The sequence below is a fragment of the Salvelinus namaycush genome, chromosome 15 (genome assembly GCF_016432855.1).
Source record: "Salvelinus namaycush isolate Seneca chromosome 15, SaNama_1.0, whole genome shotgun sequence".
NCBI lineage: Eukaryota > Metazoa > Chordata > Actinopteri > Salmoniformes > Salmonidae > Salvelinus > Salvelinus namaycush.
The window spans coordinates 2,374,282-2,386,742 of NC_052321.1; positions in this window are offsets into that span (position 1 = coordinate 2,374,282).

A 12,461-nucleotide genomic window follows, 5' to 3' on the forward strand; every position below is an offset into this window, starting at 1 on the left:
GGTAATGGCACGGTGTCCTCTCCGGCCAGGGAAGGGAAGTGTAGCGCTGTCGTATGGAAACCGACGTTGTGACAGAGAGACAACATTCCGCTCGCTAGCAGCAATGCAACGAACTAAGCAAGGCGCTCCAGCTCCGTCAGTGGCAATGAGCAGCAAGCAGCACGAGGCGTGACATCACCCCAGAGCGCGCTCTCCACTACTGCACGCAAACAACAGCTGTGCTCTCAGATTGTGCTGAGAGAGGTTTAAAGAACAAAACAGACACAAGAGTGTCCTGTACATCTCGACCCCACCCACCCTGTAGTGGCTCCCCCCTAAAATAAATGCTTGGATTTGTAATGTGTTTACATATTACATCATTATACTGTATACAGGACAATAGGCTATATTGTGTATACACTGAGTATACTAACCATTAGGAACACCTTCCTAATATTGAGTTGTACCCCTCTTTTGCCCTCAGAACAGCCTCAATTCGTCAGTGAATGGACTCTACAAAGTGTCAAAAGCGTTCCACAGGGATGCTGGCCCATGTCGACTCCAATGCTTCCCACAGTTGTGTCACGTTGGCTGGATGTCCTTTGGGTGGTGGACCATTCTTGATACAAACGAGAAACTGTTGAGCAGCGTTGCAGTTATTGACACACTCAAACAGGTGCGCCTGGCACCTACTACCATACCCCGTTCAAAGGCACTTAAATCTTTCGTCTTCCCCATTCACCCTCTGAATGGCACACAAACATAATCCATGTCTCAATTGTCTGAAGGCTTAAAAATCCTTCTTGAACCCGTCTCCTCCCCTTCATCTACACTGATTGAAGTGGATTTAACAAGTGACATCAATAAGGGATCATAACCTTCACCTGGATTCACCTGGTCAGTCTATGTCATGAAAAGTGCAGGTTTTCTCAATGTTGTGTACACTCAGTGTATGCATTGTAAGGTATGCCTATAACAGGCCTATAGCCTAACCTGTTTAGGAACTATAATGTTGATCTCATGGATCGTCAGTCCTGGCTTCCATAGCTCCATCTATACATTTCAGAGTCGTTACATTTTTCCATTCCAGCTGTTTACTAAAGGAAAAGTGTCAGGGTGTTGTTGTGTTGTTGTTTTGTTGTGTTGTTGTTTTGTTGTGTTGTTGTGTTGTTGTTTTGTTGTGTTGTTGTTTTGTTGTGTTGTTGTTTTGTTGTTTTGTTGTGTTGTTGTTTTGTTGTGTTGTTGTTTTGTTGTGTTGTTGTGTTGTTGTGTTGTTGTTTTGTTGTTTTGTTGTGTTGTTGTGTTGTTGTTTTGTTGTGTTGTTGTGTTGTTGTGTTGTTGTTTTGTTGTTTTGTTGTGTTGTTGTGTTGTTGTTTTGTTGTTTTGTTGTGTTGTTGTGTTGTTGTTTTGTTGTGTTGTTGTGTTGTTGTTTTGTTGTGTTGTTGTGTTGTTGTGTTGTTGTTTTGTTGTGTTGTTGTTTTGTTGTTTTGTTGTGTTGTTGTGTTGTTGTTTTGTTGTTTTGTTGTGTTGTTGTGTTGTTGTGTTGTTGTTTTGTTGTGTTGTTGTTTTGTTGTGTTGTTGTGTTGTTGTTTGAATCCCAGACTGTCCGTTTAAGATCAGAATTGAACTAAGAAGTGTAAACCTGGTATCATTTGTACAGTAATTGTTTAAATATTGTAAAGGTTATCTATTATTATCAAACAATCTACTTGTCCATCAATGCTTTCCATTTTCCATGATGGTAACTGTCTTGTGCCACAGCAGAGTTTAGTTGGTGGGACCCGCGCTCCGCTCGTACTCCTAGATGAATTATCCCAGGGTTACACATAGGCCAATAGGCCTACAGGAGAATCACATTCATAATGTAGTGTACACAGTTACAGTAGTAGAGGTATCAGAGTCATTTAATTAACAAGCAAGTGGCTTCCTTGTCAACCTTCCAAAGGTGTATTCCATATGAATTAAGGCGTTATGATGGCCTTACATCCCAACATTCATGGGTTGTCAAGTAAAGTCAGAGGACATCAGAGCTATTTGGTCCAATTCTCAGAATGACACATTTGTGTCAACTTAAGGGAACACACACTGGCCATACCAACACCAGGAAAAAAAGACTACACAATTCCATGACAAAATATCACCCACCAGTTAAACAAACAAGGCCCTTTCCTCACATACCATGTCATCTGTCATAGTATGGTTTGAGAATTAATAACAAAAGAAAAGCATTAATCAATTTACCCTACCACCCAAACCACTCAGGTTTTATTCTGGCTTGATTCTGTCCAGGTTTGATAGGTTAGATGTCCTGTCTGAAATGTGACCCATTAACAGTTTAAAGGAGTAATGTGGCACTTTAAGAGTTTAAAGGAGCAATGTGGCACTTTAAGAGCTTTAAAGGAGCCTGATTGGGTCGGCATGCCAGTATTTTTGACAGACACTCGGGAACGCAAGGGAGAATAGTGTGGAATATTTGTAGAATTCCTTTGACGAGTGTCAGATGAGATGGAATGCCTCTGGTGTCTGTTGCCGGACGAGGCCGTTGGGAAGTTGGATGACGTCGTGTTGCTGCTGAGGTGGGGGGACATAGATGTCGCTCTGTCAATCCCTAGGTGTCTACAGTAGGTTTGGACACCGTGTTTACTAGTTGTGTATCAACAATACTTTTACTTTTGCACTTTAAGTTGTGATTCAGCTGTTGTGGGATTATTTCATTTATAACCTGGTGGTTTTCTTATTTTTGCTCCTTTGATGTTGTTGTCTGATATTGTACATACAAACCCAAAAATGCTCCAGAGGCACCTGCTATAAATCACATAAAAGTTACATGTAAATGTTAGCCAAATGTAGTAGAATAGAATATAATAGCTATGTTTCAGATATAATCAGGTCTGGAAAGGTTTGGTTCCATTTTGTCTGTTGTTCAGGACGGAGCAAGGCACGGGAGCCGGAGAGAGAAGTATGTGATGCAATGTTAGAGCGCTCCAACTTACAGCGTGATCAACAGCTGCAGCTGACGAAAGGGAGACCTCTAGTATTAATGACCATGACTCTCTCCCTCTCCTCTCTCTTCCCCAGCAACACATAAACCGCATCGTTGCCTTACAGCACTCTGCCCTCCCTCTGGAACAGCCGTCTACAGTCATTTGTCTCTATTGGGCAATGGTGTGTGTGTGTGTGTGTGTGTGTGTGTGTGTGTGTGTGTGTGTGTGTGTGTGTGTGTGTGTGTGTGTGTGTGTGTGTGTGTGTGTGTGTGTGTGTGTGTGTGTGTGTGTGTGTGTGTGTGTGTGTGTGTGTGTGTGTGTGTGTGGTTAGCAATGCAACACTTGTCATACAGTGACCAAACTAGGAAAGGGAGGAGGGCGAGTGACTCAACCCTTTGAATGGAATAGAGTGTAGATGTAGGGAACAAGCTAGTTCAAAAAATTACTTTGTTTTTGTATATATGTTCATGATGAGCATCATTTTACTAATTTATTATTTAATACAAATGTAGTTTTGTATTATTATTCAAGCACAATAATGTGTATGTGTATTTCTGTGTGTGTATATTTGTGTGTGTGTGCATGTGATGTGTGTGCTCTAGCTGAAAATAAACACAAGTAACATCACTGTTGCTTATGACCACCCCGCCAAACACTTCCTCTGGGGCGGCAGGAAGCCTAGTGTTTAGAGCGTTGGGCCAGTAACCCAAATGTTGCTGGATTGAATCCCCTAGCTGACTAGGTAAAAGTCTGTCGTTCTGCCCCTGAACAAGGTAGTTAACCCACTTTTCCCCGGTAGGCTGTCATTGTAAATAAGAATTTGTTCTTAACTGACTTGCCTTGTTAAATAAAGGTTCAATTAAAAAAATGATGCTAATAATTTCTGCACAGGCTAAATGAGAACTGCTCCGAGGCCTCTGATTGGCTAACCTGTTGAAAGAGGTAATGGCACGACTACTTAGACCAGGCTTCTGATCGTTACACCAGGAATACTTCAGAACCCATGTTGTAAATACCTGTTGAAAAAAATAAAGTAACATCCTAGAACATGACGTCATCTCACTGTGGCCAGTAAAGCACAACTTGCACAGAACACGCGAGTCGAGCCGGACTGATCAACAAATCTCGCATCATAAATAACTACTCAATATTATTTTTGTAGATCAGTCAGTCACAATTTACTCATGATGCTGTACATCACGGTCTTGAATATGTCCATAGGCTATGTACTGTACTGCGTGCATGGAAATAGCACAGATAGCCTGGAAATAGCACAGATAGCCTGGTTAATCCAGACTGAATTTAGCTGTTGTACTTCACTTCAATGGTGAGCGCAGTGTTCATTCTGGTTTAACCAGGGTATGATTGAATCTGAAACCATTTACCATAACCACTGAAACAACAAAGCGTTTATTGAGGTCTCGGCCTGGCGTGGACCCAAGGGTGTCTGCTACTCTCCTGCTCCCAGAATTCCAGGGTTGTTTATCCATCCGCCTGCTTGAGCTCCATGCAGCATGTGTTAGAGAGACAGAGACATGCATACAGCTGCTCAACTGTCCTGAGCCATCCCTATAGGCCTGACTGCTCAACTGTCCTGAGCCATCCCTATAGGCCTGACTGCTCAACTGTCCTGAGCCATCCCTATAGGCCTGACTGCTCAACTGTCCTGAGCCATCCCTATAGGCCTGACTGCTCAACTGTCCTGAGCCATCCCTATAGGCCTGACTGCTCAACTGTCCTGAGCCATCCCTATAGGCCTGACTGCTCAACTGTCCTGAGCCATCCCTATAGGCCTGACTGCTCAACTGTCCTGAGCCATCCCTATAGGCCTGACTGCTCAACTGTCCTGAGCCATCCCTATAGGCCTGACTGCTCAACTGTCCTGAGCCATCCCTATAGGCCTGACTGCTCAACTGTCCTGAGCCATCCCTATAGGCCTGACACACACACACACACACACACACACACACACACACACACACACACACACACACACACACACACACACACACACACACACACACACACACACACACACACACACACACACACACACACACACACACACACACACACACACACACAGGTCTGGTATCCTTGTTAAACCACACTGAATGCTGCATTAACATAGCAAGACACAACAGTATACAAGAGAAGGGTCTTGTGATGGCTATAAAGTTGATTGATTGAGAGACTGACTGGCCAGTTTCCAATGTGAATCCAGACAGTCAGCAAATACAGCCCCTTTCCCCTCACTCTGCCTGTTTATTAATGGCTAACCCTCTCAAATGGACAGAATGTGAATTAACAGCGTGGCGGGAGTAGCTGGCGGGTGCCACATTCCTCCCGCCGCACGGCCGTGCGTCTCCTTCCTCCTTTCCCCACGGTGTGCATGCCGCGCTGCCGCCGGGTCGCTGATGTCATATACACTGCTGGGGGGGACAAGGGATTGTCACCTTCCCAACAGACACTCTTCCAGAGGGGAAGACAGAGGTTCATAGAGGGGGGGGGGGCTGTGGAGGGGGGTGGTCAGCTACCAGTGAAGAAGACATGGTTGTGGAGACAAGGCGGGGGAAAGGGGGGTAATACCGGTGTCGGGGAGGTTGGTTGGGGGTGGGGAGGTATCACAAATGTGGCATGTCACATGGTCAAACAGCAGCTGATTTACAGGCGATCGGGTTCCGCGTCAGCCACATGGTGTTGGCGCCTCAGAATGCCAGGTATGGACGAATGAGATCAGCGGATGCTTTTAGACGGTACCTTTCGAACTACGCAGGGAAGATAGGAGAGTTGTTGGTGCAGGCCACCAAAGTCTTTCCCTCCTTGCCTCTGCATCCTTTTGTGAATCCCCCTGATTCTCCAAGGTGCCCTGGGTTCTGGTGGTTGGGTCTATGTACTACATGGCATGCATCCCGAACCACTCGAAAGATAGCAAGGCTAGTGAAACACTAGAATGCAAGCCGAGAGATTGAGAGATCGAGTCATCAAGAGAAACTCAAAGGGAGGGAGGGACGCAAAATAGAAAAGAGTGATGAGAGAAAAAGAGAGTGAGAGAAAAATATGAAGTGATCAGCCATACAACGAGCAAGGTTGGGTACGGGGCGGAGACTACTGTAAATAGTGAGGAGAGAGACGGAGAGAGGGAGTAAAAAGAGAGAGATAGATTGTAGGAAAGAAAAGGTGGAGAATCAGGGCGGTACGGCAGACCCTCGTGCCTCTTACCCAGAGCAGCTACAGCCAGTCAGCCCAGAGAGATCAGACTGTGATTTACTTAGCGGTGACATCATGGAGGCTGCAGCTATTTTTATTGGCCGGTAAAAGTGCCAGATCGGCTCCACGCTATGCCACCTGTCCGATCCGCTCCGATCACAAAAACCACTGGGAAAAAGTCAAACACGGAAAATGATTGGGAGTTGAAAAGAGCAATGTGAGACTGTGTGTGAACGGGCTACTGTTTGGGAAATGTTCAGAGAGACAAGCCGTGTTTGGGGTCTCGGTTCTTCCGCGGCCATCACTTCCTGGTGCATGTCGTTTTTTTACAATATGTGGTATATCCTTACAATCAGGGTTTGAAATATACATCGACTTGAATTTTCACATACTATTTTCAGCAGGCAGGGAAGAGGTAACATGACCCTAGAGACATGTCTATGCAGGGCACATACACTTTTGGGAACGGGTGGACGTGACCTGTTCAAAGCAGCCTTATGATCCACTGCTCACTCCTCACTCCTCACCCCCCCCCACCTCCCTTCCCCCTCCTTGTACAAGTGGGCTTGGGGAGGTAAGGGGGTGGGGTTATTCCTGTCCCCCTGCCCTGGACGTCTTATTTGCCATCTGACTTTGACCCCTGAAAAACGTTCAGTGGTAACCGAAGTTCGTCACACAACTCCCAGTCGATGATGTCACCTCCCGAGACGGTGATTGGCCAATGAGTGGCATCTTTATAAAAAGAGTGAGAGGAGAAGATGTGGAAATGAAACAAAAACATTATAGCGAGATAATTAACAAGGTAAAGATAGACAGGAACTGTATCAGAGTACAATGTAGAAAGTCTCAAATCTCAACAGACATTTATCAACGTTCCACCAAAAAGTTTTCCCAGATTTTTTGTTGATGCGGAATTTGATCTATAATACCTTCTGTTGTGTAAACCTTTCTGTGAATTGTCACATTTCTGCTTCAATCCCAAATTACATAACTGTCCCCTTTTATATGCTTAGATCCAGTTTGTGACAAGAAGAGAGATGAAAGACACGAGACAAGGACCAATATTGTCTGTCAATGTGAGAAGGCCTTTTGTATTGAGAGGTCATCCTATGGGTTAAACTAACAGCTAAACAACATCCCCAGTCAAACCACGTCTTCACCGAGGCAGTTTGCTATCTACCCCCAGCCAACTCCTCTAGGCATGTTGCTACACCAGACTACTATGAGAGTTTACTTGTATACAGGTATCAGAAGCTTGCCCCTTTTCTCATATCGGGTGCCTTTAATAGCCGCTGTGCTGATGCCAAGGTCTACATTGAGAGGGTGGATTCGATTGGAGAACGGAACGTGTTGGATGACTCACACGGCGAGCTAGTCATCCAGTTCCTGATTGGAGCAAACTGTTGCATATTAAATGGGAGGGAATTACATCAAAGGGGCAATGTGTTATGGATTACATACTGGTCCCTCATAAGAATTTAGACTGGTTCAGCGACTTTGCTGTGATTAGGAGCAGAGACTTCTTCATTTCCAGGAAGGCTGTGTGTCTGCCATTGATCCATCAAGAATGATCCCCGGACCATTCGTGTCTCACATGCTCCATGGCTCTGCCAGTTCCAGTTCCAGCACTCACTCCACCCCCCCCCCCCCCACCCCCCACCCCCCTCCGTACAGCATTCCTGAACATTTTATGACAAGTAACTTATGTGAAGCAGCATTCAATGCCTGTATTGCCCGGCTGCATTGTTAATCAAGACACTCTGTGGACTATACTCTATACAGTGAAGCAGGAGATGTGGGCCCAGACATTGGGATTAAGCCTGGCAGATCTAATGAGAGAGAGAGAAGGTAAAACAAAGCTTGCGGTCAGATGAGCTCCCCTTACCGTGGAACAGCCTGTGCTCTGCAGAGGATGTGAATAGGTAGCCTGCCCACCTGGCCCACTGAAGGCCTCAATGAGGGAAGTCCGGATGAAGTTTTACCGCTCACTGGAGGTATCAACAAGAGAACATTCAAGAACTAGAGACAGCTGACCCAAAGGCTTTCTGGCAACATGTTAACCAACTTGGTGTGGCCAGTGAATCCCCTAGGAAGTCCTAGGGCCCAATGGAACCACCCACACTGATAAGCACACTGTACTAGATACATTGAGAAATGACTAAGTCAGCCTGTTCCAAACAGCCCATCAATCAATCAATCAAATGTATTTATAAAGTATTTTTTACATATACTGCAAGCAATGCAGATGTAGAAGCATGGTGGCTAGGAAAAACTCCCTAGAAAGGCAGGAACCTAGGAAGAAACCTAGAGAGGAACCAGGCTCTGAGGGGTGGCCAGTCCTTTTCTGGCTGTGCCAGGTGGAGATTATAAGAGTACATGGCCATTAACCAAGCGTTCACCAACAGGGTCAAATAATAATCACAGTGGTTGTCGAAGGTGCAACAGGTCAGCACATCAGGAGTAAATGTCAGTTGGCTTTTCATAGCCGAGCAATCAGAGGTCAAGACAGCAGGTGCGGTAGAGAGAGAGAGACAGACAAAGAGAGAGAGAGAGAGAGAGAGAGAGAGAGAGAGAGAGAGAGAGAGAGAGAGAGAGAGAGAGAGAGAGAGAGAGACAGAGACAGAGACAGAGACAGAGACAGAGACAGAGACAGAGACAGAGACAGAGAGTCAGGAGACAAAAGGGTATCAATGAACTATCATGGCATAACCCGTACCTCTGCTGTGTATAAACTATTTTGTTGTGTTCTGTTTAACCGCATTTCCTACTGGGCTGAAACCAACAATATCATACAACAATATCATAGCAGTTGAACGAAATGGGTTCAGAACGAAACAAAGCTGCCTGGACCAGATCACCACCTTAAAACACAATCAGACATTCAAGGGAAAAAAACTAAAAAGTCCACCTTTGACCACATTGACAGAAATACAGTATCTACAGTACCAATCAAAAGTTTGGACACACCTACTCATTCAAGGGTTTTTCTTTATTTTCACTATTTTCTACATTGTAGAATAATAGTGAAGACATCAAAACCATGAAATAACATATGGAATCATGCAGTAACCAAAAAAGTGTTAAACAAATCAAAATATATTTTATATTTGAGATTCTTCAAAGTAGCCACCCTTTGCCTTTGTTATTTCAAAGTTATGATCTCTTCACTATTGTTCTACAATGTTGAATATGGTTAAAATAAAGAAAAACTCTTGAATGAGTAGGTGTGTCCAAACTTTTGACTAGTACTGTATATACATAAGTACCCTTCAAATTAAGAAAAACTCCTTCAAATAAATACAGCTATTTCAGCCACACCTGTTGCAGACAGGTGTATAAAATCAAGCACACAGCCATGCAATCTCCATAGACAAACATTGACAGTAGGATGGCCTTACTGAAGGGCTCAGAGACTTTCAACGTGGCACCAACATCCACCATAGGATGCCACCTTTCCAACAAGTCAGTTCGTCAGATTTCTGCCCTGCTAGAGCTGCCCCGGTCAGTGCTGTTATTATGAAATTAGAACGTCTAGGAGCAACAACGGCTCAGCCGCGATGTGGTAGACCACACAAGCTCACAGAATGGGACCGCCGAGTGCTGAAGCAAGTAGCGTTCAAAAATCGTCTGTCCTCGGTTGCAACACTCACTATCGAGTTCCAAACTGCCCTGGAAGCAACGTTAGCACAATAACTGTTTGTCAGGAGCTTCATGAAATGGGATTCAATGGCCAAGCAGCCATGGAGTGGTGTAAAGCTCAGCACCATTGGACTCTGGAGCACCATCTGGCAATCCGATGGACAAGTCTGGGTTTGGCGGATGCCAGCAGATTGCTACCTGCCCGAATGCATAGTGCCAACTGTAAGGTTTGGTGGATGAGGAATAATGGTCTGGGGCTGTTTTTCATGGTTTGGGTGAGGCCCATTAGTTCCGGTGAAGGGAAATCTTAACAACACAACGACATTCTAGATGATTCTGTGCTCCCAACTTTGTAGTAACAGTTTGGCGAAGTCCCTTAGCTGTTTCAGCATGACAATTCCCCTGTGCACCAAGCGAGGTCCATACAGAAATGGTTTGTTGAGATCGGTGTGGAAGAATTTGACTGGCCTGCATAGAGCCCTGACCTTAACCCCATTGAACATCTTTGGGATGAATTGGAACGCCGACTGCGAGCCAGGCCTAATCGCCCAACATCAGTGCCCGACCTCACTAATGATCTTGTGGCTGAATGGAAGCAAATCCCTGCAGCAATGTTCCAACATCTAGAGGAAAGCCTTCCCAGAAGAGTGGAGGCTGTTATAGCAGCAAAAGGGGGGGGACCAACTCCATATTGCCCATGATTTTGCAATGAGATGTTCGATGAGCAGGCGTCCACATTCTTTTGGTCATGTACTGTATGCTAAGGGACAAGCTGGAGTCATTTGGTCTAAATGGTAACATCCTGAAATGCCTTGTCTCCATGTACAGTATGATAATGTGAAATGTTGTGTTCAAGTCAATGGCTGCCTTACTGACCGGTTCGCTGTTGACAGTGTTGTGAAACAGGGTTGCATTGTATCACCTAATCCGGTGTTTCTATGTCAAAGGGTTTTGTTATATTTCAGTCTTCTGTGATGTATATAAAGTGTAATATTGGGATGCAAACAAAAAATGTAATACGTTACAGCTCTATATCTGGCATGGTACAGATGTCTTATTTTTTTAAACCCATAACCATGTGTGTGAGGTGTATACTTTTGTTTCAAAGTAGATTTGTTTAAGACTACCTCGAATCACTCGGTGTGACCCTGATTTAGCCCACTGCTGTAAAAGGTTAATGATCTCACTCTGGCCATAAAAACTCTAGGAAAATGTGTCTTTACATAGTTGCTTGGCTTTGAAACATTGTCAGCACATTTAAGGAACTTGAAAAAAAACAACGTTATTTTCTTGGAATTTCATTACTTTAACGGAATGTTTTCTAAAAGTTCAAACTTGCTTACATTTAATTACATTTTTGGTCATGTTCTAGGAACATTCTCCAACTGGTTTGACATTTGGGAATGTTCTCAAATAGTTCAGAGAACTTTAAGAAACAACATTCTCCAGAGGGAATTTCAATACTTCAGCAAAACGTTTCCTACAGGTTTCTTCATGGTTCAATATATGTAAACGCGTACTCTTATGGGCTGAGATTTTGTGGCATGCCAAATTAATGTCTACGTAAACGCGTACTCTTATGGGCTGAGATTTTGTGGCATGCCAAATTAATGTCTATGTAAACGTGTACTCTTATGGGCTGAGATTTTGTGGCATGCCAAATTAATGTCTATGTAAACGCGTACTCTTATGGACTGAGATTTTGTGGCATGCCAAATGAATGTCTATGTAAACGCGTACTCTTATGGACTGAGATTTTGTGGCATGCCAAATGAATGTCTATGTAAACGCGTACTCTTATGGACTGAGATTTTGTGGCATGCCAAATGAATGTCTATGTAAACGCGTACTCTTATGGACTGAGATTTTGTGGCATGCCAAATTAATGTCTACGTAAACGCGTACTCTTATGGGCTCGTGATGTCGCAACTGCAAAGCAAAATGTTACGTACCATGTCAAATACTTTTTTAAAACTAAAGCGGTACCAACTGATAAACAAACCTGAAAGTAACCAGCTTCATCACTTAATGCCTTTTTAAATGTACTTTTGGGACAGAACCTGATATGTGTACTGTTTCATCCGACCAATATCGAAGCTCTTTTGCAAAATGTTGATGTGGTCGCTCGCTATTGAGACTGGTCCATACACAAACACTCTCTTAGACAAATGTGTGTGTACTTTTTGCAATGATGGTTCCATTGAAACTGAAGCTTATGCCATGCTTTACGGTGGGGTAAACAATGAAATTAGGCATAATATTTTTTGTCAGCTGTCTAGCCAAAAGGAAAACGCTAACGGTCTTGATGAAAATAATACATTCTGTGACATTTTATTAGGAAACAATCATGTAAAGGCCTACTCCAAAGCCTGCCATCTTATCCTCCAATGGAGACGTTTCTTTATAAGTACCTGAGCTCCCTTTTATCCACTGTAGCCGAGTTTGTTTTGTTTTTGTTTATGCATACATGTGTATAGATAATGTAATGTATTATAGAGGATGCGTGTACCATGTTGGACTATGATTGTTTTTAGTGTCTCAATACTCAACTTGAGTGGTCCTCAATGCGGTTTATTAATAAATCATCTGTATTATTGTATCACACTTAAATACGTTTTTTTAAGGGTAGGCGGATGGGACTAAACCACA